Consider the following 25,908-nt stretch of genomic DNA (forward strand, 5'->3'; position numbering starts at 1 on the left):
TAACCCGAGGTTGGAATCGAACCCAGGCCACTGGCGCTGTGAGGCAGCAGTGCCAACCAGCTGTGCCACCATGAAGAGGAAATTTTGATGAGGGAATTTATTCATTATTTCGGGCTGAAAACCTGCCAAAATTATGATTGCCTACTTGAGTGCAAGTCCCTAACGTACAAATAGAAAAAAATCGAGGTAATTCAGGCACGGTACAACAACATGAGCAATACTTTGGAACGTGGCGGTTGTTTGCATGCACTGATCAGGTGAGTCTTTGGGTGCAGATTCTCAGGAAATCGAGGGCAACCACCATTTACAGCCAAAATTGCACTCACTATTCCAATCTCATCAACATATTGCAAGATTATGGGTTTGGGAGCCTATAATATTCTGTAATATTATTAAAGACACACCATTTCTTATAATATGCTGGGATTTAAAAATAGGAGGAAACAACTAGAGATCAATGTAAGCAACTGGCTACCAATGCACCAAACCCACAGCAGATATTCATTCTTTGCTTATGAAAATTAACATTTCAAGCCATCTACCCATCATTCATGCACATTAGGCACAGCATGTTTAAGAATATGCAATTGTGGATGCTTTTCACAGTTTAATGGGACTTATCAAAATACATTCAATGAAATAGAAAATACAGAGCAGGTATCCGTAAGGATAAATAAATAGAAATTGCTCAAGAAAATTACAATGTGACACCAGAGAAATGGCTTTGTCGTGCCGCACCTGACATTCATGGCTCAATTTTACACCCAGTTCAAACCAGCGACTTTGCAGGTAATTCTCACGTACAGCACTTTAGTCTGGAGGCGGAGCTATTATAGTGATGCATTTGTGGCTCAACAGATGGGCGCAAAAAGAAATTAACTTCGGGCAGAGAGTAATTGCATATACAACACAGTTACACGTGGGTTTCCTTGACCTTTTACTCCTGGTATTTGCTTTACTCCTGATTATCTGTATCTCTGGGAGCAAATATGGAGGAAACGCCAAACTTATATCTTTACCAGTCCCAAATTTCATCGACATAACTCTGCAGGGGAAAGATGAAAATACTGTTTAGGCTCAACTAGAAATTGTAACCAGAAGTGATATAAAGAATGAATTGCCAAGGAAGGCAGTGTATCATGATTGTGTCAATAAATTCAAGAAAGAAGTGAATATGTATCATCAGAAAAGCATGATGTGGTACGTAAGGTGGTTCAAAGGTAGCATTTTTGCACGTGAACCTGAAGGTTGGAGGTTCAAATCCCCATTCAGAAAGTTGAGTGCAGAATTTAGGCAGACACTTCAGCCCAGGACTAAATGCACTATCAGGGGTGTCTCTCAGTTGAGATGTTACGCTGAGGTTCTTCCTTCCCTCTCAGTGGACATAATGGTCGGAATTCTCCGGTCAATTGCTGGAGGCAGGATACTCTGGTCACCGGCAGCGCACCCCCGCCCGTGGGTTTCCCGACGGCGTGGGGTGGCTTCAGTCAGAATTCCCACTGGGAGCAGAGAATCCTGTTGCCAATAAACGGTGCGCCGCCTCCCGCCGCTGAGAAACACGCGGCTGGGAGGCCGGAGATTCAAGCCCACATCCTGTGGCACTATTTCAAAACAGGAGCAGGTTTCCTGGCCGACCTTTCTCCCTCCCCTGTCAATCAAAACAGACAATCTGATCATTACCCCATTGCTGTTTGTGAGACCTTACTGAGGTTGTTAAAGGTGCTATATAAATGCATTCCTTCATTTTGTCTCATACGTGACACTGAGATAGGTCAAATGGAACACAGAGGCTGGGATTCTCCAATCCCGTGGCCAAGTTCTGACGCCGGCGTCAAAAGCGGCGTGCGCCACTCTGGCATCAACGGGCTTCCAGGCCCAGGTATTCACCCCTTCCTAGGGGGCAGGTACCGGCGCTCGAAAGCCGGCGCGCCACGGCCGGCACGAGTCCGCGCATGCGTGTGGGTTCCAGTCTCCACGCAAGCCACCGGGCAATATGGCAGAGCCCTACAGGGGCCCGGCGCGAAGAAACATAGGCCTCCCACGGAGCTAGCCCGTCCGCCAATCGGTAGGTCCCCATCGCAGGCCAGGCCACCTTGGAGGCCCCCCCCCCCCCGGAGTCGGATTCCCCCACCCCCATCAGGACGGCCCCCACATCAGATCTCCGAGGTCCCGCCGGTGGGACCATATGTAACCCACGCCGGTGGAACTTGGCCGAACTTGGTGGGCACTCGGCTCGTCAAGGCGCGGAGAATCTCCGGGAGGGCGATTTCATCGGCCCCCGACTGGAGCGGCGGTGATCCTGCGGGCGCCAGAGAATCGGCGGGCTGGCATCGGAGCGGCGTGGCGTGATTCTTGTGCCCCTCCCCCCGGCGATTCTCCAACCTGGCGCAGGATCGGAGAATCCCGGCCAGTGATTTTTTTCAACATCTGTACATGCCTACGTATCTTTCATAACATTGAGAATTTTTTTAAAAATGTAGCTTAAGATCACTCTTTGTAGTTCATCCTCATGACCTTGACTGTGGCACATCTACATATTGATTCCTGTGATTAAAATATGGCAAGTCTCCTCCATTTAGCTTCTTTAATGATGAACAAAGCACATTACACACTGCAGCTGTTAAGAAGGGGGAATTTTTCCAAGTTCATCGTGACTAATGTCATCAAAGGTAAATCCATTTGTGTGACTGGATAGATCCAATCGTTTGCCTTTAGATCTTGCCAGTTGTGAAGAGTTTTATGTTACAAAATCAAAACTTAGAAATGCAGACTAACTTTGTCAAGCCTGCTGCAGCTGTGTGACTTTTGCTTCCCTTTCCAAAATGCGGGGAAGGGCGCAGATTTCGATATATCTGCCGTGAAAATCCTGCAGATGAAAGATTTTATTGATTGTCAGAGCAGCGTTACCATTATTTACCATCTGCATCCAGCTACCTAACATGCCGCAGATCCACACAGAAACAAGGTCGTTCGAGGGATCAGAGGTGAAATTTAATTTAAACTAGCAGACTTAAGCAGTCAACACCATGTCATTTTTAACTGTTTAACAATAGCACAGGAGCTTTTTTGAGTGTGGTTTCCACATTAATTTGACAGAAATGACCTGGGAGTGGGTAATTTTCTTTTTGTCCATTCCATCAGGCAAAACACAAGGCAGCAGGAGGAAGCAAGCGGCACACATCAATACCGTGGATTTAGTAAGCACATGTAATTGGAATGGGATGTATTCTACTCATTTTAATCTTCTCAAACATTCAGAAGCTCAGGAATATCTCAATGCATCAGATTACATCTTTTTGTAGAGCATTAAAACGCTTGTCTTTGAATGGATCACCTGTTGCAGAATCCATCTATCCCAAGATCTTAAACCTGTGGGGCGTTTCTTTCCGTTATTCTTTCATGGGATGTGAGAATCACTGGCAAGGTCAGCATTTGCTGCCCGTATCTAATTGTCCTTCAACTGGCCATTTCAGAGGGGAGTTAAAAGTCAACCACATTGCTGTGGGGGTCAGGAGTCACACGTACTCCAGACTGGGTTAGGAGGACAGGTTTCCTTCCCTGACAAACATTAGTGAACTAGGGCATTGGGAGTTTCACAACAATGGATGACAGCTGCCATGTGTTCTGTATTTATCGTGATTTGCTACCCGCTGCATTGAAGCTGAACAGGGCACTTTAAGATAATGCATGCATGGCATCATCGGAGGTGGCGTCGTCGACCGTTTTTGCGGGTATCTGCGCAGAGTAGGCCTTCAGCCTGTCTCCTTAATAAAGCTACCCAGTTTTTTGAACCTCCGCGGGCCTCCTAGTCTCGATCCTGAAAACCCAACATGAATGGTCAGCAATACATCGTAAGTTTGCGCAAGTGGTTTCATTTTCCAAACCCGGTCTTTCGATATAAGGGCACGCAGGAGAATATTTAACCAGACTGGCCTCCATTCTACACATTGGCAGTCACTGACATAAGCCATTCAGTTCACTGCGCCATCTCTCAAATAGACTTAAGAGAAACAAGAAAAATCCATAGGTAACATTCCCAAGAGCTACACAGTGGAATGAAAGAACGAGTGATTTCATTTAAATGTAAGGAAGTTTTTTATATATTTGAAGAATGGAATATATTTACTTTGATCTTTAAAAATGGATTTTTGGGAAATAATAGGCTTCTTGCTTTTACACTGCAATATAAACTGCAGATGTCTAATATTTCGGAGGTCAACTTGAGATCCCTTCGGAACACGCATTCTGTAAGTGTATTGTTTTTACTGGAACGTTTTTGAAAATGTGATGCCACGGGGTTAAGTGGCCCAGTGATGCGAAAAGTTAGCCTTTTATCGGCTCGACTCAGACTTCATCCCAGACTGACAGTTTGAAAGCCTGCTTCCTCTGCGGGCTGTAAAAATGGAAGAAGTGCGCCAGAATTAAGTACCTTAGCAGGGTGCATCCACATTACAAAACTAATTTGTCATGAAGAGGGAAAGCCTATTGTTGATAATGTTAATTCTGAACAGGTTGATGCTATCATCGAGTTCTCTGCCTGAAGGCCGGTCAGTCCCACAACACCAGAATCTCCACCACAGGTGACGCAAAGGAGGTAGGCCTCAAATGCATTCCAGCCATCAATCTGATCCACACCAGCCCCAAAAGAAGTCCGAGTTGCTGTGGCAACATACACTTTTACATGTATGTTGTGCTCCCGGAGCTATGGACAGTGATGGTTGAGGCTCCACTTCCTTTCCATCACATGGCTGACCAGGTATTTCTCCCACTCTTACCACCTGCTCGTAGTGTGTGCTGGAAGGATTTACAAGTTGATAATCAGCCTGTATGGCCATATTAGGAACCCGCCTTCCTTGCCCGCCTTCCTTGCCCATCAGGTTTTGGAGCAGGACTTAAATCTGGAGCTTCTGACGCAGAGGCAGGGGCACTACCCACTGTGCCACAAGACCACCTCCATTTAAATAACATACAGCAACTTGATTTGATTGTTTCCAGGGCTTGTATGACACATTTCCATGCTTTCCCCAAGTGCAATACCTCACGCTTCTCCTGTTTTAATTCAACTTGTCGGTTTTCTGACCACCTGACCAGTCCATTGCTATCTTCATACAATCAATAATTTTCTTCCTTAATATCAAGCACACAGCCAATTTTCATATCCAAAAACTTCTTAATCATGTCCCCTACATTTAAGTTGAAATCACTAACATATACCACACAGAGCAAGAGACTGGAAGAGTACTGAGCCATGCCAAACCCCACTGCTGACAGCCTTCAAATGACAAAAACTCCCATTGACGATTACCCTTTGCTTTCTCTTGATGAGTCCGTTCTGGATCCCACCACTTTCCTTTGGATTCCATGGGATTTAAATTTTCTGACCAGTTTTTCATGTGCGACAAACCAAAAACTTTCCTAAAGCCAAGGTAGATGTGCGTCAAACATGTCTCCGTCATTGATTCCCCCTTGTCACAATCAAATTAGTTAGGCACAGCATTCCCTTAACAAGCCCAATGCTGACAGTCCTTGATTAATCAGTTTCTAAATGACACTTAGGGGGCGATTCTCCGAGCCCTGCGCCGGGCCGAGGGCCGATTCTCCAGCCCGGATGGGCCGAGCGGCCATCCCGATACGACAGAGTCCCGCCGGCGCCGTTCACCCCTTGCCGCTGCTGGTGCGAGCTCTGCGGGAACGCTCGGGGTGCGGCCTGTGTGTGGGGGGTGCCTCCGATGGGGGCCCGCGATCGGGGCCCACCGATTGGCAGGCCGGCCTCTTCCCCCCCCCCGGGCCTACTTTCCGGCGCGGCCGGCCCCTGAACACCGACCCCATGTTGGGTCGGGGCCGGCGCGCGTAAGAAGTTCCCCGCGCATGCGCAGGATGTCGCAACCCAACTGCGCATGCGCAGGATTGAGCTGGCCCAACTTCGCATGCGCAAGATTGGGCTGGCCCAACTGCGCATGCGCGGGTTGGCAGTAAGGAGACTGGAGCAGCGTTAACCGCTCCAGCGCCGTGCTGGCCCCATGTGGGGGCCAGAATAGGTCGTGCCCGGGCCCTGTTCGCGCCATAGTGAAACGCGACGGCGTCCACGACGACGCGAACATTTGGCCTCAATATCAGAGAATCGCCCCCTTAATTCTCTGCCAGAGGGATTTTCCGTTCCGCCGGGAGTGCACCCCCGCCTGCGGGTTTCCTGGCAGTCGGATGCCTACAATTGGAAATCCCATTGGCCAGCAGTGGGAGAATCTCGTTGTCAGCAATGGTGCGGCTGGGGAGGCGGAGAATTCACCCACCCTCTTTCTTGGCATCTTTTGTCAATAATTTGCCTTCCTCCGAGATTGGGCTGACTGTCCTGGAATGACTCAGTCTATTCCTTTCTCCTTTTTGGAGCAACGGTGCAATGTCAGCAGGTCTCCAGTCCTCTGGTATCACACCTGCAGCCAGAGAGGATTGGGAAATGATGATCAGAGCCTGCACTATTTCCTCACTTGCTTTTCTTAACAGCCTGGGATAAATTTCATCTTGGGCTATCTACTTTTAAAGATGTTAAACCCCTTAACATTTTTGTAGTACCATGGGAGCACTGCACTGTCAAGAGGTGTAGTCCTTCTAATAAGATTTTGCACGAGTGACCACACTTCAAAAGTACTTCATTTGCTGTGAAGCACTTTGAGATGTTATGAAGGCAGTACATGAATGCAAGTCCTCCTTCTTCTATCAGGTTTACTTTAATAACAGTGAACTCCAATGTGCCAGTGTTATGTCTACTTTCACTATATAATTCCCGTACCAGCCTTCCTGAACAGGTGCCGGAATGTGGTGACTAGGGGCTTTTCACAGTAACTTCATTTGAAGCCCACTTGTGACAACAAGCGATTTTCATTTTTTATTACATTTTCAATTGGTGCTCCAGAGTCCTGTTTTGGTCCTGATTATACCTGTGTAGCACTTGTTTTCCCACAGCCTGTGTTGTTTCCATCTTTTTACTGCATGCTACAGCCTTATTTGCATCATTCTTAATAATAATAATAATAATAATAATCTTTATATTGTCACAAGTAGGCGTACATTAACACTGCAATGAAGTTACTGTGAAAATCCTCTAGTTGCCACACTCCGGCACCTGTTCGGGTACACTGAGGGGACATTCAGAATGTCCAATTCACCTAACGAGCACATCTTTCGGGACTTGTGGGAGGAAACCGGAGCACCCGGAGGAAACCCACGCAGACACGGGGAGAACGCAGACTCCGCACAGACAGTGACCCAAGCCGGGAATCGAACCCGGGTTCCTGGTCTTCTTATGATATCAGAACTGAGAAGATATACCATTAGGAAAGGCCAGACAGGCTGAGGCTGAAAAGTGAGTTGACAGGTGTCTTTAAACTTATGGTAGCATTGATAAGGTAGGTTTAGTAAAACACAGCCGAGTCCGAATCGAGCAGGTGAAAGAAAACTATTTAAATTGGAAAACAATTATGTTTCCAATATGCATCAGATCATACCTGGCCAATTTCACATAGAGCTCAATCATGAATGTCCTCAGGCTCCCCGCCTCCTCAGTCGGGGAACTTGTTCTCAGTGGGATTCAAATGGAGACTGATTGCTCCAACCACATGGGTCTTGTGTGGGTTGTAACATTCCTGCCCGCCCTCCTCCCAAAGTCCGAAGGCTCTTCTGACGACTGCGGAACGGGAGGGCGTCGGACTCTCTTCGCCTGTGGCTGTGCTTCCTGCACTTATAGGGCTGGATCAGGCAGCATATATCTGGATGGCAAGCACTGCTTCCATTTGGAACGCCGTGGTGGAGGTACTGTCAGAGACTGTTGCATTGCTTGCTGGCATCAGAGACTTCCGACGCCTGGGTCTCCATGTCGGAATCCGTAACTATGACCTCTCTGATTTTGACGTCTTGATCCTCTTGGGGTGATGCTCTAACCTCCACTGGCATCGGATTCGGTTTGACTGAAATTTTCCTCTCCCGAGAAACCTTTCAGAAGACTGGTCTCCTGGACTTTATGTAATTGATGTGTTTTTTTATGACGCAACCCTGTCCTTGAACTTGACATAATACCGGCCCTGCCTGGCAGACAATTGTTCCTGAGATCTACTGGGCGCGTCTGTAAAGTTGCGAACATAGTCTGCGTCACCTGGTACAAACAGTCGGGTTAGCTTTCGTCTATCGTATGCCCTTGCTACTCCTGGCTGCGGCCTACTTTCCCGTTGATATCAAGGAAAGCAAGAATAAGACGGGTTCGAAGCCTATGGTCCATTAGTAATCCAGCCGGTTCTACCCCGGTTGTGGCATGCGGAGTGGTCCCAGAGGAGAACAAGAGCCTGGCCAGTCTGGTGTCAATTGACCCCCAAGTCTACTTTTTCAGTCCTCGTTTGAATGCCTGTACCGCCCTTCCTGCCGACTTGTTGGTCGGGTGAAGCGGAGCCATATGGACGTGCCGTACTCTATTTTCCTTCATAGGGGCTTTTCACAGTAACTTCATTGAAGCCTACTTGTGACAATAAGCGATCATTTTTATTTTTATTAAATCCCGTGAGGTGAAGGGCGTTCCATTACCGGTCACCAGCACCTCCGGGATACCGTGAATACTGAAAGACAGTTGCAATTTCACCCTCGAGATGGTCGAGGACATTCTATAGACTTCCAACCACTTAGAGTGGGCATCTATCAGGAAGAAGAACATGAAGCATTGGCAGGACCGGCAAAGTTGGCGTGTAACCACACCTGCGCTCGCCCCGGCCATTCCCACAGGTGAAGCGATGCGGCTGGCGGTAGTTTCTGTTGCTCCTGACAAACGCCGCACTGCTGGGCTACCCTTTGTATATCCGCTTTCAGACCTGACAACAAACATAGCAGCAGGTGAGCATTTTCGTTTTGGACACCCCCGGGGTGCCCGTTATGCGTGCGTGGGTTCTAATCCCATCCTCGTCGCCAGTTTAGTCGGCCACAGAAGAGTCCGAATCGAGCAGATGGAAGAAAACTATTTTCATTGCAAAGCAAATATTTATAATGTACATCAGACCCCAGCTGGGTCTGCCCTGTCGGTTCCATACCTGGCCAACTTTATATAGAACAGCAACATGAATGTCCTTGCACTCCCCACCCCCTTAGCAGGGGAACTCGGATGGACAAGACTCATGGGGAGACTGACTGCTCCAACCCCATGCGGATTATAACAGTAGGTGTTGAGAAAGTGCTTCTAGTTGTGGGTGAGACTAAAACTGGAGGACAAAATTAGAAGTCACACGTAAATTGAGTACAAATTCAGGAGAACTGTCTTCACTCAAACAAATGGTAGAAATATGGAATGTGTTAGCACAAGGAATAGTTGGGACTGAATAGCATAGATGCGTTTAAGGGGAAGCTAGGTAAGCACACGAAGGGGAAAGAAATAGAAGGATATGCTGAGCGAGTTAAATGAAGAGGGGTGGGAAAAGGCTTGTGTGGAGTACAAACAACAGCATTTTCTATCGTGTCGAATAGCCTAGTTATGACTAGTTAGGTCCTGTAGGCGCTATAACCCCATGTAATTAGCACAAAAATGATTGCAGATCTACTTGTCAAGCACTATGCCAGGAGCCATCTATGACAATCTAGTGGTCTATCAATGGCTTTGATGAAACTGCAGCCCAGCGTCCAGCTTCTCAGAACTATTGAATGTCAGCAGTATCTTTCATCATTACCTGGCTTTCATCATATTTAGTTTTCAGTAATAAGGCTCCTTGGATTGACAAGCAGAAGATTAAATTAAATTTGCAGCACACATTGGCCAGAGGTTTGTCAACTTGGTGGAACCTGCTAATAGAGAGGATGCCATGGGGCCAGGCCACCTTTGCAACTAGTATGTGGGGCCTTAGGTAACAAGGGCCAATCAGACGGGCCTTGGCCAGTTGACCCCTCTGAGGGCTAGGGAGAGCTCAATCAAGGGGACACACCAAATCCAGCTGGTAAAATATGTTGGAAGGGGGAAAGCAGTGGGCCTCCTGCCTTCCCATGCCATTTTGCAGACACTTAACCATCCATCCCGTCCCTAGCAAGTTGGTAAAATCCAGCCCATTAAATGTTCTGCCTCCCTTTCAGGGCATACTGTTTAAGAATTGGTGCATATATGACCTCTCATGCCCCAAAGCACAGCAGCATGGATAGGTTCCATGCTCATACATCTACAAATTTACCTTCATTCACTTCAATGAAGGGAGAATTGTAGTCTGGAGCAGACAGGTCCGGAATTTCTATTCCTACGAAGGTAAAGCATTTAGCAGTCCTCCTCTGGTCAGAATTAGACTGACGATCCAGTGATTATCCCCAAGAGCACTTGCCTACACCACGTTAGGATGTGTTGTAATATGCCTTAAAAGGATTCCAGCATGACATCACTGGAAGGGAAAGTGTCATGTGATCTCGTTATAGTTCACTTTGGCTTTTAAGCAGAGCACACACAGACAGCTCTGCTGCTGATATGTCTTCACGAGTTATACCTTTTCTCATAGCTTTTCTCATGTACTTAATCTTAATAAATTAATTCACAATGTGTTTAGACTTTCAGAAGACTTTTGTCAAGGTCTCACATAGCAGATTACTATGTAAATTTACTATGGGATTGCGGGTTGTGTTGTGAGACGGATAGAAAGTTGGTTAGCAGACAGGAACCAAAGAGTTGGAATAAATGAATCTTTTTATGATTGCAAGGCAATGACTAGTGGAGTACTGCAGGGATCTGTGCCAGGACCCCAACTGTTCACATTATTACGATTTGGATAAGGGAACTAAATGTATTATCTCCAGATTTACAGATGATACAACGTTGGGTGGATGGGTGAGCTGTGAGAAGGATGCAGAGATGCTGCAGCGGAATTTGGACAGGTTGAGTGAGTGGGCATATACATGGTAGAGGCAGTAAAATGTGGATAAATGTGAGGTAGTACGCTTCGGTAGTAAAAATAGGACGGCAGATTATTATTTGAATGGGTGTAAATTGAGGGAGGTGGTTGTCTAGCGAGACCTTGCTGTCCTTGGGCATCAGTCGCTGAAAGTAAGCGAGCAGGTACATCAGGCAGTAAAGAAGGCAAATGGTATGTTGGCCTTCATAGGGAGAGGATTTGAATGTAGGAATAGGGATGGTTTACAACAATTGTATCGGGCATTGGTGAGGTCACACTTCGGGTATTGTCTACAGTTGCGGTGTCCTTATATGAAGAAGGATGTTGTTGCTCTGGAGGGAGTGCAGTGAAGGTTTACCAGGCTGATTTCTGGGATGACAGGACTGTCATATGAGGAGAGACTAAGGACTATATTCTTTGGAGTTCACAAGAGAGGGGATCTCATAGAAACTTACAAAATTCTAACATGACTAGACAGGGTAGATTCAGAAATAATGTTCATGATGGTGGGGGAGTCCAGTACTAGGAGTCATCGTAGGGGAAAGGCGTCAAACCTTTAGGATTGAGGTGAGGAGAAATTTCTTCACCCACAGAGTGGTGAATCTGTGGAATTGGCTACCACAGAAAGTAGTTGAGGTCAAAATTTCAGGAAGTTAGATATAGATCTTGAGGCTAAAGGGATCAAGGGGTATGAGGAGAAGGCGGGATCAGGGTATCAAACTTGATGATCCGCCATGATCCGAATGAATGATGGAGCAGACTCGAAGTGCCGAATGGCCTCTTCCTGCTTCTATTTTCTATATTGACACAATCCCTTACAAGTGATTGATGCCTTTATATCATTATGGTTCATACATGGTGTATATAGTTTTGGATGTTGAGTCAAAATCATGGGCTGGATTCTCTGTTGCCAGCCACCCGATTCGGTATTCCTGAGCTGGCGAGGAATCGATCGTTGACCAATAATTAGGATGGGCGCCTCCAATGCTCCGGTTCCCCTCAGGTGGTGGCAGCAAGCTGCAAGGCCCATGCAAGTGGCACCATGCAAATGGGTCATTTGCACCCATTTACATCCGATTAACGGGCTGGAAACCGGAGTCTCCGGCCTCCTATGATGCTCCAGCCCCCTCAGCTTAAATTCACACGGACCTGAATTGCTGCAGGTATTTTCAGGCGTGACCCTGATGTGGTGAACTCCAAGGTGGGTCAAGTGGTTCAGTGCATAACAGATGTGTCCCCTAAAATCCATCGGAATGCCTCCCTTACCCCCTCAATACAAATCTATTCCATCTGCCTGACCGCCTCTCCCCTTAGCCCCACCATCAGAGTCTCCCAACAGAGACCCTCATCAGAACCCCCCAGGCTCCAACCAGACCCCCACCAGAGACCATAAACAAAGACTCCCCCTCCCATCAGATCCCCATCAGAGACCCCTATCAGCGACCCCGATCAGAGACCCTGAAAGCTGAAGAGCAGTCCAGGCACTAGAGCAAAAAATCATTGCATTTTCACTTGTTCATTCTCAACATCTGCTGCCTCAGGCAAAAGTGTTTAAGGCAGCAAATGTTACAAGTGTCAGAGGCATCCTCAAAAGCCAAATGCACTTCAAAGGGCTTGAAGCCCCTTGACAGTCTTTGAAATGCAAAGCTTCCATTCAATTTCACACAGCAATTCACTGCGTTAGCCAATCATTGATAGTTGTATTATGCCAGAGACAACTGCTTGTTGGATTGTTGACCTATCTTTTCCTGAATGCTTGAATGCATCTTCATTTCCCTGCTTTGATGCTAACCAGAATATTTAGAAACACTTTTGCTGTGATTGATAGTTCCTCACAAAAGCAGCTCAGTGCTTTAACTTCCTCGATTGTCACGGCGCCGAGGGCCAGTGTTCAAGCCCGACCCAGGTCACTGTCCATGTGGAGTTTGCACATTCTCCACGTGTCTGCGTGGGTCTCACCCCAGCAACCCAAAAACATAGAACATAGAACATTATAGTGCAGTACAGGGCCTTCAGCCCTCGATGTTGCGCCGACCTGTGAAACCATTCTAAAGCCCATCTACACTATTCCCTTATCATCCATATGTCTATCCAATGACCATTTGAATGCCCTTGGTGTTGGCGAGTCCACTACTGTTGCAGGCAGGGAATTCCTTGCCCTTACTACTCCCTGAGTAAAGAACCTACCTCTGACATCTGTCCTATATCTATCTCCCCTCAATTTAAAGCTATGTCCCCTCGTGCTAGACATCACCAGCCGAGGAAAAAGGCTCTCACTGTCCACCCTATCCAATCCTCTGATCATCTTGTATGCCTCAATTAAGTCACCTCTTAACCTTCTTCTCTCTAACGAAAACAGCCTCATGTCCCTCAGCCTTTCCTCATAAGATCTTCCCTCCATACCAGGCAACATTCTGGTAAACCTCCTCTGCACCCTTTCCAATGCTTCCACATCCTTCCTATAATGTGGCGACCAGAATTGCACGCAATACTCCAATTGCGGCTGCACCAGTGTTTTGTACAGCTGCAAATGCTGGTTTAGCACACTGGGCTAAATCGATGACTTTGAAAGCAGACCAAGGCAGGCCAGCAGCACGGTTTGATTCCCGTACCAGCCTCCCCGAACAGGCGCCGGAATGTGGCGACTAGGGGCTTTTCACAGTAACTTCATTGAAGCCTACTCGTGACAATAAGCGATTTTCATGACCTCATGGCTCCAAAACTCAATCCCTCTACCAATAAAAGCTAACACACCATACGCCTTCTTAACAACACTCTCAACCTGGGTGGCAACTTTCAGGGATCTATGTACATGGAAACCGAGATCTCTCTGCTCATCCACACTGCCAAGAATCTTACCATTAGCCCAGTACTCTGTCTTCCTGTTATTCCTTCCAAAATGAATCACCTCACACTTTTCTGCATTAAACTCCATTTGCCACCTCTCAGCCCAGTGCTGCAGCTTATCTATGTCCCCCTGTAACTTGTAACATCCGTCCGCACTGTCCACAACTCCACCGACTTTAGTGTCATCTGCAAATTTACTCACCCATCCTTCTACGCCCTCCTCCAGGTCATTTATAAAAATGGCAAACAGCAATGGCCCCAAAACAGATCCTTGTGGTACACCACTAGTAACTGGACTCCAGTCTGAACATTTCCCATCAACCACCACCCTTTGTCTTCTTCCAGCTAGCCAATTTCTGATCCAAACTGCTAAATCACCCTGAATCCCATGCCTCCGTATTTTCTACAGAAGCCTACCGTGGGGAACCTTATCAAACGCTTTACTGAAATCCATATACACCACATCAACTGCTTTACCCTCATCCACCTGTTTGGTCACCTTCTCAAAGAACTCAATAAGGTTTGTGAGGCACGACCTACCCTTCACAAAACCGTGTTGACTATCTCTAATCAAATTATTCCTTTCCAGATGATGTCCATTCTATCTCTTATAAACCTTTCCAAGATTTTGCCCACAACAGAAGTAAGGTTCACTGGTCCATAGTTACCGGGGTTGTCTCTACTTCCCTTCTTGAACAAAGGGACAACATTTGCTATCCTCCAGTCTTCTGGCACTATTCCTCTAGACAAAGATGACTTAAAGATCAAAGCCAAAGGCTCAGCAATTTCCTCCCTAGCTTCCCAGAGAATCCTAGGATAAATCCCATCCGGCCCAGGGGACTTATCTATTTTCACACTTTCCAGAATTGCTAACACCTCCTCCTTATGAACCTCAAGCCCTTCTAGTCTAGTAGCCTGAATCTCAGTATTCACCTCGACAACATTGTCTTTTTCCTGTGTGAATACTGACGAAAATTATTCATTTAGCACCTCTCCTATCTCCTCTGACTCCACGCACAACTTCCCGCTACTGTCCTTGACTGGCCCTACTCTTACCCTAGTCATTCTTTTATTCCTGACATATTTTTAGAAAGCTTTAGGGTTATCCTTGATCCTACCTGCCAAAGACTTCTCAGGTCCCCTCCTGGCTCTTCTTAGCTCTCTCTTTAGGTCCTTCCTTGCTAACTTGTAACTCTCGAGCGCCCTAACTGAACCTTCATGTCTCATCTTTACATAAGTCTCCTTCTTCTTCTTGACAGGTGTTTTGACTGCTTTAGTAAACCACGGTTCTCTTGCTCGACCACTTCCTCCCTGCCTGACAGGTACATACTTATCAAGGACATGCAGTAGCTGTTCCTTGAACAAGCTCCGCATTTCCATTGTGCCCAACCCCTGTAGTTTTTCTCTCCATCCGATGCATCCTAAGTCTTGCTTCATCGCATTGCCTTTCCCCCAGCTATAACTCTTGCCCTGCGGTATATCACTAAAGTAAACGTAATCGAATTGTGGTCACTATCACTAAAGTGCTACCTCCAAATCTAACATCTGTCCTGGTTCATTACCCAGTACCAAATCCAAAATGGCCTCGCCTCTCATTGGCATATCTACGTACTGTGTCAGGAAACCCTCCTGCACACATTGGACAAAAATGGACCCATCTAAAGTACTCAAACTATAGTATTTCCAGTCAATATTTGGAAAGTTAAAGTCCCCCATAACAACGACCCTGTTGCTTTCGCTCCTATCCAGAAGCATCTTTGCAATCCTTTCCTCTACATCTCTGGAACCTTTCGGAGGCCGACAGAAAACCCCTAAAAGGGTGACCTCTCCTTTCCTGTTTTTAACCTCAGCCCATACTACCTCAGTAGATGAGTCCTCATCAAACATCCTTTCTGCCACGGTAATACTGTCCTTGACTAACAATGCCACCCCTCCTCCTCTTTTACCACCTTCCCTGAGCTTACTGAAATATCTAAACCCCGGCACCTGCAACCACCATTCCTGTCCCTGCTCTATCCATGTCTCCGAAATGGCCACAACATCGAAGTCCCATGTACCAATCCATGCCGCAAGTTCACCCACCTTATTCTGGATACTCCTGACATTGAAGAAGACACACTTTAAACCACCTTCCTGCCTGCCGGTACACTCCTGTAACTTTGAAACCTTACCCATGACCTCACTACTCTCAACTTCCTGTATACTGGAGCTACAATTCAGGTTTCCAAGCTCCTGCTGAACTAGTTTAAACCCTCCCGAAGAGCATTAGCAAATTTCCCCCCCAGGATATTGGTACCCCTCTGGTCCAGGTGTAGACCATCCCATTTGTAGAGGTCCCACCGACCCTAGAATGAGCCCCAATTATCCAGAAATCTGAAACCCTCCCTCCTGCACCATCCCTGTAGCCACGTGTTCAACTCCTCTCTCTCCCTATTCCTCGCCTCACTAGCACGTGGCATGGGTAACAACCCAGTGATAATAACTCTGTTTGTCCTAGATCTAAGTTTCCACCCTACCTCCCTGAATTCCTGCCTTACATCCCTATCCCTTTTCCTACCTATGTTATTGGTAACTATGTGGACCACGACTTGGGGCTGCTCCCCCTCCCCCTTAAGGATCCCGAAAACACGGTCCGAGACATCACGGACCCTGGCATCTGGAAGGCAACACACCAACTGCGAGTCTCTCTCGTTTCCAGTGAATCTCCTATCTATCCCCCTAACTATGGAGTCTCCATGACTAATGCTCTGCTCCTCTCCCCCTGCCCTTCTGAGCAACAGGGACAGACTCTGCAAAAAGATGTGGATTGGCCACGTTAAATTGTCCCTTAGTTGGAAAAAATAAAATAAATAAATAACTTCCTCTTTTGCACAGCTGAAAGCACTTAGCTGGCTTTGATATGGTGAGGGACTGTCAATCATAGCAAGGGTGTTTATAAACATTTTGGGTAGCATCAATTCAAAGTAATTGAGATGCATTCAAGCGTGAAGGGAAATATCAGTCAACAATCCACCAAGCAGCTGGCTCTGTAGCAATATAACTTTTCAGTGTCTGATTTGAATCTTCACTCTCGACTTATATTATATTGTCTCTATGTTGTGTATGATCCTCATCTTCTGCGCTATATTTTGTTATATATACTTTCATTAATAGAGAACAAGAACTGTTAATCTCACTTCCATGTTGCACGTCAAAGGGCTCTGTTAACTATTAGGAGAATTGCAACAAACACTTTTGACTTGACTGAGTTGGCCCCACATTTCTCTATGACCAGTCGAAAGCTAAAGGGTGAAGGAGCATTGGCAAGTTACAGCAACAGGGTTATATATAGAATGGAGACACAGAGACGGACATGTAATAGGAGACAGATGCCTGGGAATGACGCAGGTCAGAGTGTGTTGGAATACTTTATTGCACCTTAGGTGGGTGCAATATGAGCAAGTACTAAAGGAGGGACAAGGAATGCCTCAGCATTAATTGGACCCTGGATACGGACATGTTACTATGCGCTTGTACCATATGTTCTTCATCCTACACTCTATATGTGCATCTGTCTATATATCTCCTGCACAGTGTTGAACCCTTGTTATACCCACTTTACCTTTCATAGTGTGCTATCAGGTATTGTGTCTTCCTTGTAACTTTAACTGCTCCAGTAAATAAATAAATAAATCAACAATTTGCCATCTAATTTTATTTTTGGTCTGTCTTAGAAGCAAAAATCGATCTCAGTCTGGTCTTTCAGTATTTCTGTTTGATGGAGATCCTACGCTGCTGCTGTGATTATGCCAGTATTTCCGCAGCTTCAGTGACATGTGCAAGAAGCATCTATAACGCCAGGTTGCCCAATCTTGAAACGCTGCACGCCTCAAAATCATCTCTCCAACAATATGCGGGTTAAAATGAATTAAAATGAATTGCTGTACAAGCTGATTAAATGGGTAAATCATGGACGAGCACCAGATCTCTGCACTGGCATGTTCTGTGCCTTGATATCTTTGATGACATCAGACAGTCTTTTGATGTGAGCAACAAAGAAGCATTTTCATCTTTGAGCAAATATGTTTCCACTGAAAGATTAAAAACTCATGGCACTTTCCCTTATGAAAATTTTACTAGTGTAGGTTTCAGATGACTTTATAAGTCTTCCATTACTCGTCAATGAAAGTATTTCTTTACAGTAAAATGTTTTTTTAAAAACTGAAAATCATTACACTTTTAACAAATATAATTTAGATTTGTTAAAGTGCCGATGGAGTGTACACTGTATTTAAAAGTGCAAATTTCAATCTCCTACCAGTACTTTAAAAAGCCCTTCGAAAATCAGTGTGACGTCTTCCTTTTATGTGGGAAACTACAAAAACAAACTGTCTCTGTTCATTTCGAGTTATCTTTTATTTCAAACTATTTAATTTTCTTTAATCTGGAGACAAAAGCAGATCCACTTTTCGCACTGTACATACTATTACCGGGATCCAACATTAATGATCAGCTTGAATTCTCACATTTTTCCATTTGTTTTCAAGTACGCGGTTTAAAAAGCCCCCACCATAGTTTAGATCTTTATGATAGCGTTTGATGTGCCCTTTATTTCAGGGGTCTTTCAATATTCTCCCCTTCTATTCCCGAATGCCCACTTATATTGGGGCACATGATCCATGAATGCTGGTTGCCCTAATCACGGGCGGGATTCTCCGTAGCCCAACGCCGAAATCGGGGCCCGCGCCGGTTATACGCCGGTCGGCCACGCTCTGCCCCCTCTGAAATCGAATCATTGTGACATAACGCGGTTTGCAGTCTTAATGCCATTGGCTTCTGATCGGCCGGCCCACCCACGATGCTCCGCCCCCAATGGGCCGAGTTCCCGACAACGCGGGCACGTGTGGCTCACAAATCATGAACTCGGCGTGCCGGCTGCAGACTGACTGTGTCCAGCGCTGCCACACCAAGCAGGGACCTGTGCTGCTGCCGGTAGGGAGGGGGGGGGGGGGTTCTGCGAGGGCTGGGGGTGACTGGTGTGGGGTGGCCAGGGTGTGGGTTGTGGGGTCACGGATGGCGGGTTGGGTCCGCACATGGCCGGCTCCATGTTTTACCGTGCAACCACTGCAGGTCGTCAGCCGTGCGTTTGTGGAGCCCTGGACCCGGCCATTCTTCGGCTGTTTTCAGCGCGGGAGACCCCATTGCAAACTCCCCACCAGAGAACCCTAGCAGAGTCCCCCACCAGAGACCCCCATAGCAGAGCCCCCAAGCAGAGGCCCCCACCAGAGACCCCCACCAGCGACCCCATAACAGAGACCTCCCGTAACAGAGACACCTGACTGGAAGCTAATCAATGAGAAAGAGTTTTTGAGAACGAGACTGTGATTGATAGCTTACAGACAGCCAAAGGTCAGGATTGTTGAATTTAATTTCCTTTCATGCTTGAATAGATCTGCAGTACCCTGCTGTGAAACTAACCATAATGTTTCTAAACCTCTAGCTATGAGTGACAGCTCTCAGCTACATCAAAAGCAGGTAAGTACTTTCACTTCCTCTTTTTCTCAGCAGAAGCTGCTAAACTGCCATCCAGATCAAAGGATCTAAGGGGATTTGAACCCTGGTGAAGTGGTTTTCACTTGCTAGGAACTTACAGCTAATGTTTTCCCTGCATGAAGCAGCAGCTTTAAGGGACAATTGAGTTTTAAAGCAGTGATGTTTTTTCACCGTTTCTCTCTGGCCTGCTCTTTAGCTTACAGACAGGTGCTCTGTTATGGGAGGAGCTCTGTTAAGTGGGTGGTCTGTCTCAGGTGGGGGGTGTCTGTTATGGGGGTCTCTGGTGGGGGTCTCTGGTGGGTGTTCTGGTGGAATCTCTGGTGGGGTATTGTGGGGCGGTGTTCAGGTCATCCTCGTGCTTGTGAACTGTAGGGGGTGGAGTGACCCAGCAATTCCCGTGGACGGGGAAGAATTGCATTGCAGGGAGGAAGGGGGCCAGCCACCAGACCTCGCTATCGGGCCGCACTGTCAAAATGGTTGCCCAATAGCGGGATTCATGAGGGAGTCTCTTACACTATGCCACGGCAAGTAATGGTGAATTGTCTCTAGCCGCCAATCCCAGCCCAAGCGCAAATCAGAGGCGATTCTTCTCAGGCGGGAAAACATAGGGCTGGATTCTCCGTTCCTGTGTCTGGTGTTGATGTTGGGGCAGGATTTTAGGACCTCCATGACAGCAAAACTGGCACAGAAACTGAACTGATTCAGTGACTGTGGAGGGGCTAGCAACGGTGCCACGTGGAACACAACAGATTCCAATGAAAAACGTTGCGGGATTCACCGGGTCCATGATTGACATTCGTGAGGCTGACAAGCTGCAGCCGCATATACACATTACACTCCACACACACACTCATCCCAGCCAACAAGATGGCACTGGTTGTGCTGGAGCACGTCCATTCCGCTAATGGGTCGGTTGGGGCCAGAGGATCTAGGGGGGGTGCCCTGGGGGGACACTAAAATGACCTGTGGCCCTAAGTTCAAAGCGGGCAGTCAGCGGCGTGCATAGTTGCATGGCTGCCTTGCCAGCTGTGGCAATGGTGTTCCGTGCCCGTCCACCCTGACCCCACAACCCACCTCCTGGCTACCCACCGCTACTCCCACCGGCCCTGGCAGAAGCACCCTGGCCATCAGTACAACTGTCAGCGAACTATGGCGATGTTGGACACTTTCTGTACCCCCTCTCCCTCTCCCTCAGCAGCCACAATGCCAGCTTCATGTTTTGTAAAAGCACAAGTGAAACTCACCATCGGGAACTCGGCCCATCGGAGGTGAAGAATTTGCGAGGCCCCGGGGAATACAGGGTCGGGCCCGCTAACGATATGCCAACGGCATTTGCTGTGCATGCGTTCTGGAATGCATTGACACTGCTGTCGAGGCGACGGAGAACTGCGATTTGGCGTGAAATCAGCGATCGCCGTCGGAACCTATTCTCCGCCCAATCGTGTTTTGCGATTCCGGCATCGGCCGACGGCGAATCCTGCCCATAATCTCCCAATCGGAGAATCTTGCCCCACGTTTGAATATTGTCGTGCTACAGTACTGCGTCAGCCATAACAAAGCAGAATTTTGCCCTCACTCCTCCACAGAATCTCCCCCTCAGGCCCAAGGCAATGCTTATGGGCGCAACAGGTCTATGACAATGTTTACGGGCGTAACAGGTCTATGTCAATGTTTATGGGCATAACAGGTCTGTGGCAATGTTGATGGGCGTACAGGTCTATGTCAATGTTTATGGGTATAACAGGCCTATGGCAATGTTGATGGGCGTAACAGGCCTATGGCAATGTTTATGGGCGTAACAGACCTGTGGCAATGTTGATGGGCGTAACAGGTCTATGTCAATGTTTCTGGGCATAACAGGCCTATGGCAATGTTGATGGGCGTAACAGGCCTATGGCAATGTTTATGGGCGTAACAGGCCTATGGCAATGTTTATGGGCATAACAGATCTGTGGCAATGTTGATGGGCGTAACAGGCCTATGGCAATGTTTATGGGCATAACAGACCTGTGGCAATGTTGATGGGCGTAACAGGTCTATGTCAATGTTTCTGGGCATAACAGGCCTATGGCAATGTTTATGGGCGTAACAGGCCTATGGCAATGTTTATGGGCATAACAGACCTGTGGCAATGTTGATGGGCGTAACAGGTCTATGTCAATGTTTCTGGGCATAACAGGCCTAAGGCAATGTTTATGGGTGTAACAGGCCTATGGCAATGTTTCTGGACATACCAGGTCTGTGGCAATGTTGATGGGCGCAATTCAGTAGCCTCGCCACGCCCGACTTGGTAGCTTGGATCATGCCATTAGATAGGAGTGGGTGGCCGGGCAAAGGGCAGGGTGGTACCCTGGTTTGCCCTCTGGCACCTGGGCATGTTTGCACTACCAGACTGGCACCTTGACACTGCCAGCTGGGGACCCTGGAAGTGCCACTCTGGCACTGCCAGGCTGTCAGTGGCACTGCCAGTGTACTAATCTGGCAGTGCCAGTTGTCCATGTGCTAGGTTGGTAGTGACAGGGAGTGGACCTGGGGGGGACTTTTGTAGCCATGTAAAATGGCTGCGTTCCGATTAATCTGGCCAAAACCCAGTTTAAAACGGCTAACCCGAAAGACTGCTGGGAAAAGCAGCCAAGAAAGCACAAGCAGGCAGCTGCAGACAGGTTTGCATATTCGGCTCTGGGAAGGTAGCCCAGATCGATACTCAGAGCTGTCAACAGCCCTTCAACCCAGGTATCCGCAGTTTCATTCAGGACTGTTTACACCTAATCAACTCAGACATCCACAGTTAAATCGGCTATCCCCGGGAACAATTGCAACATATTAGCAATTGAATACCGGGCCAGACCTGTCGGCGCCTGCAGTAGCCGAAATAAAGACAGGTGAGCGACCACCCCCCCCGATCGAGGAATCGCCTCACCATTGGACACAGCGACCCCAGAGATTGGGGACAGATCCAATCACTTGGGACTCAGGGTCAAGGGCCGCCCCGGGAGGCGGGAAGCCCCTGGGCCCTATAAAAGTGAGGGTCCAAGTTCAGATCTCTCTCTCTCTCCTCTTCGCCTGCTCGAGACCTTCGCAAGAACAGCAACCGGCAACAGTAAGTTTGAATCCAGTGACCGCTATCCGGTAGAGACACCTAGCCACCGACCTGTAGCAGCCTTTTGAATCCCGCGGGCCAGATCAGGGGCGTCATTCTCCGCCGGCGGGAGTCTCCGTTTTGCCGGCGCCCGGGGGTTTCCCAACGGCGTGGGGCTGTCCCACAATGGGAAACCCCATTGACCGGCCGGTGTAACGGAGCATCTCGCCGGCGGGTCGGGGCAGAAATATGGCAGGGCGGGATGGAGAATTTCGCTCCTGATTGGACAAGCCATTCGTTTCCCTGACCTGGTGGGCTCTTCCTAAGTTAAGTATTGGCCAATAGTGATAGGTTTATTATATAGAAAGTAGTATTAGGGTATTAATATTGCTTGTTGTATATAATAAATGACCGTTGTTTTAATCCTTACTAAGCGGTGTGCTGTATTATTAATCATAAGGGGCAGCACGGTAGCATTGTGGATAGCACAATTGCTTCACAGCTCCAGGGTCCCAGGTTCGATTCCGGCTTGGGTCACTGTCTGTGCGGAGTCTGCACATCCTCCCTGTGTGTGCGTGGGTTTCCTCCGGGTGCTCCGGTTTCCTCCCACAGTCCAAAGATGTGCAGGTTAGGTGGATTGGCCATGATAAATTGCCCTTAGTGTCGGGTGGGGTTACTGGGTTATGGGGATAGGGTGGAGGTGTTGACCTTGGGTAGGGTGCTCTTTCCAAGAGCTGGTGCAGACTCGATGGGCCGAATGGCCTCCTTCTGCACTGTAAATTCTATGATAACCTGAACTTGAACCACGTGGCGGTATCATAAAGATACCTGGCGACTCATGAGCAAAGGTGACGTAAACAGAGCAAATAGACTAAAGCTAAAAAGAGCAACACTTTACCATGTAGAGGGGTGGAGAGGATGAGGGGAAGTTACCGGGAGCCTTCCCAAGGTTGGGGGGTGGGGAGTTCGGAAAAGGTGGAGAGAGGGCCGGAAAGGCGGGGTGGGGGGATCGATGCAGCAAGACAGAAGGACGCTCCAATCTGCGAGAAATCTTTCCTGCTAGCGGGTTTAAGCTCACCAGCAGGAAACCCCTCTGTGCGGCCTCAGTGGAGAAAAATCCCCGAGGCAAACAAAAGGCAAAGTGCCGTTGAATAGTGAGATGTTTCTCGACACTGCAGCTGCCGAGGAACACCCCCGCTAAATTAGTGCCAGAAACCGGACACAGAAATTGTTCAAGTGAATCCCACCTATATTTCATACCAGCCTTCTCCCACTCTAATTATCACTTTGTAACTTTCCTTCATTTCCCTCGATTCCTTACTCCTTCAGGTATGCATGAAACCTCCCCATAAATGCATCAAAACGAATCTGTTTCAAACATGCCCACATTCTCAACACCCACCGTGTGAACAACTTTTCAACTGTACTTATCTGAGGGGGTGTCATTGAATGGAACGATGAGCCAGAATATTCACTAACTTTCCCCCTCTCGAATTAAAGCCTTATTTTCAAACTCTTGCCATTCTTCAGCCAAAATGAGCAAATGGCACAGATCAGGACCTTTCGGACCTGTGCAGCTATGTTGTATTGGGTTTCCCTGCATTGTGCAGTGAGGTTGATTTGCATTGAATGTAACTGTGCTGATGTGCATTCGCAGAACACGGGCAACATTCTCCGACCCCACGCCGGGTCGGAGAATCGCCGGGGGCTGGCGTGAATCCCGCCCCCGCCGGTTGCCGAAGTCTCCGGCACCAGATATTCGGCGGGGGCAGGAATCGCGCCGCGCCGGTTGGCGGGCCCCCCCGCTCGATTCTCCAGCCCAGATGGGCCGAAGTCCCGCCGATAAATTGCCTGTCCTGCCGGCAATTAAATCACCTACCTTACCGGCGGGACAAGGCGGCGTGGGCGGGCTCTGGGGTCCTGGGGGGGGCGCGGGGCGATCTGGCCCCGGGGGGTGCCCCCAAGGTGGCCTGGCCCGCGATCGGGGCCCACCGATCCGCGGGCGGGCCTGTGCCGTGGGGGCACTCTTTCCCTTCCGCCTCCGCCACGGTCTCCACCATGGCGGAGGTGGAAGAGACTCCCTCCACTGCGCATGCGTGGGAAACTGTCAGAGGCCGCTGACGCTCCCGCGCATGCGCCGCCCAGAGATGTCATTTCCGTGCCAGCTGGCGGGGCAACAAAAGCCGTTTCCGCCAGCTGGCGGGACGGAAATTCCTCCGGCGTCGGCCTAGCCCCTCAATGTTGGGGCTCGGCCCCCAAAGATGCGGAGCATTCCACACCTTTGGGGCAGCGCGATGCCCGTCTGATTGGCGCCGTTTTGGGCGCCAGTTGGCGGACATCGCGCCGTTACCGGAGAATTTCGCCCCACATCTTGCAACTTAACATATCACCAAGGTTTTAAGCACAGGTTGCTCTTCATTAGTTTGCACATGCATTAAAAACATATTTCATTCCCATTGCAAGAGAGCTCCAGATTCCAAAACACATACCAAATACAATTGACCGCAGCTTCATTATTTAGATTAGTTTTTGATGTTGGGCTGAATTCTCCACTTCCCACCATCGGCATCTACAATTGCGACCAGGCGGAGAATATCGCACAAGTGAAAAATCGCTAATTGCAGATTTCAACGCCGGGTCAGAGAATCCCAACAATAAGAATGTGCAAGAACCAAAACACATCAAAACTGACTACCATGTCTATAAATTAGCAAATGAAGTTCAAGAGCACTCGGAAGACAACATAATTGAGCTACTGCAGAAGCTTAAGCTAGGTGTCTTGTCAGTGCGGGGCAATCAACGACATTTCGAGTATATCCACAACTCGAAGATCATTAAATCAAAATGGAAATGGATACAGCTGCAACTGTGTCATTATTACCTGAGACAATTTATAATCAAAAGCTGAAACTTCTGCTTTTAAAACTGTCAAATTTGATCCGAAGAACATAGATTTAAGAGGCCGTACCATGAAAAGGATACATTATGGTGAAAGTAGAAGCAAATGGACAGATGGTGAAGTTGCCTCTTCACATCGTCCATGGACAATTTCCTGTTTTATATGGTAGAACAGGGTTGGTGAAGATTAGACTCAACTAGGAAACAGTAAATCAAAAAACAACTTGCAACAACTTCTGTTGAAGTATGAGAAAGTGTTCAATGAATGATTAGGTTCTATGACTGGAGTTGAGGTGCATTTAAAAATCAAGCAAAACAGTACACCAAATTGTCTCAAAGTTAGAATGGTACCATACACCATTAGGTCAAACGTTGAAGAAGACGTTTAAAGACTAGTCTAAACAGGAGTCATTGAACCAATTGCTACAAGTGATTGGGCAACACCAATAGTTCCTGTATTGAAACATGACGGCTCAGTGAAAATTTGTGGAGATTTTAAAACAACTATTAACAACTATTATTGTGCACAGACCATTGTCCACTGCTGCTGATTGAAGACTTGTTTGCTGGACGTTCTGGAGGGCAGAAATTCAATAAAATTGTTCTTTCACAGGTATTCTGCAGATGAACATTGCTGCAAAATCATAGCCGCTATTCACC

Source organism: Scyliorhinus torazame, chromosome 14 (genome assembly GCF_047496885.1).
Source record: "Scyliorhinus torazame isolate Kashiwa2021f chromosome 14, sScyTor2.1, whole genome shotgun sequence".
Lineage (NCBI taxonomy): Eukaryota > Metazoa > Chordata > Chondrichthyes > Carcharhiniformes > Scyliorhinidae > Scyliorhinus > Scyliorhinus torazame.